Consider the following 2,145-nt stretch of genomic DNA (forward strand, 5'->3'; position numbering starts at 1 on the left):
TAATAAAAGTTTATACTATACTTGTTTGACATACCATTAGTGGAACCTCTAACCTTGATATTTATTATTATCATTGTTCTCATTATCATCTTCTTTTTCTCCTTCTTTTTCTTTATTATTATTACTATTATTATTAGTATTACTATTATTATTACTATTATTATTATTATTATTATAGTTATTATTGTTATTGTCATTGTTATTATTATTATTATTATTATTATTATTATTATTATTATTATTATTGTTACTACTACTACTACTACTACTATTATTGTTGTTGTTGTTGTTGTTGTTGTTGTATTATTGTCATCTATAATTTGTACAATTAACCTTCCTGTGGTTCGACCCTGATCTTGCCGAGTTATTTATTACTTCGACACTCTTGCACTTGGGAGAAGACATTAATCTTTTAGTCGTGACAATATTGAACCTTACTTGTTTGAAAGTTTCAAAGATTTTAGAGTTATGATTGTCTTTTCTTTATTTGGTCATGGTATGAGGAAATGAAAGTGCTGGCAAGGAATCAGTCTTTTCTTTGCAATGTTTAGCTTCAACCCTTTCCTTACCCTCGAAGATTAACTCATCATCTTTCCCACAAGGTTCGAGAGTGGATTTTTTAGTAACCTTACCACTACGAAGAGTGATGATTGATTTAACTTGATCTATGTGATGGCTTGTGGAACTACTTGCATTTGCATTGTATTGCCCATTGGGATTTTGCTGTTGGTGAGATGGAAACTTACCTTTCTCTTGGAAATTGAGAGTAAATGTGAATTTTTCAAAAGTATCTTTAAAATTTATCATGGTTTGAGCAAGTTGAGTATTGATTGTCTCTTGCTTTTCAATGAATGCATGCAATGTTTCCTCAAAGATTTCTTCTAGGAGGTGGAGCATAAAGAGGTACATATTTATGAGAATTTTAGAAATTATAATGTGTTTGAAATAGTGGTTGTGAAGTTTGTACATTGTTCTTATCACTCTTTCAATTGAAATTTGGGTGATTTCTCCAATTATGATTGTATATTTACGAGTATGGGTTGTGGTTGATCCTTTAAAAACTGTTTAAAGCATGGGCTTGTTCATGGAGATATTCCTTAAAAGAAGGCAAGGTTGGACAGTCATTGGTTGAGTAATCATTTGTTTCACATATTTGGCACACCAGTTTTTAATTGACCATTTTTTTTCAATTCTAATGCCTCGACTTTTCTGGCTAAAGGTGCAAACTTGGTTTGGAGGTCATAATCTTGCATAAGGTTGTACATACCTCCACTAGATAAATGAGGTTGAGTTTTACTCAGTACCTTATAAGTACCCGTGATGTCCTAATTTTGAGCATTTTCAGCTAATAAGTTTAAGTACTTTATTGCTCCTGAGGGTCTTTATCTTTAAAAGTTTCATTGCACATCAATTCAACCATTTGTCTATCTCTAGGTGTTAACCCTTCATAAAAATGTGAAACCAATCTTCATGTTTCAAAATCATGATAAGGGCAAGTATTAAGCAAGTCTCGATACCTATCCCAACATTGGTAAAATGTTTCTCCTAGTTTTTGAGTAAAAGTGGTGATTTGTCTTTTGAAAGAGTTTGTTCTCTGAGATAGGAAAAACTTCTTTAAAACCTGTTGTTCCATTTCATCCCAAGCACGAATGGATCCTGGTCTCAAATTTTGTAGCCATGTTTTAGCTTTATCTTTTAATGAAAAAGAAAAAAAAAGTTTTAATCTGATGGTGTTCATGCTATAATTTGAGTTATTATATGTGTTGCAGACATTCTCAAATTCCCTTAAATGCAAGTATGGATTTTTTAAATCTAAGCCATGAAAAGAATGTAAAAGTTGAATAATATTTAGCTTGAAATTAAAATGAGATGCATCAGGAGGAAAAACTATACATGATGGTGCACTTGTTCTTGTGGGATTCATGTGGTCTCTAAGTGTTCACAGTTATTTTCATTATTCTCATTATGAAGTGATTGATTATCTTCTTCGGCTATATTTTCTGAAAATGATAAGGATACCCTACAAAGTCTGTCACTTAATGTATGTGACTACACTCTCATGTACGTGTAGAAATATAATAAAAGGAAGAAGAAAACAAAAGAAGAAGAAACAAGAGAAATGAAATAAAGTTATATACAAGAAAA

This window comes from Populus euphratica, unplaced genomic scaffold (assembly GCF_000495115.2).
Source record: "Populus euphratica unplaced genomic scaffold, PopEup_1.0 scaffold541.1, whole genome shotgun sequence".
NCBI lineage: Eukaryota > Viridiplantae > Streptophyta > Magnoliopsida > Malpighiales > Salicaceae > Populus > Populus euphratica.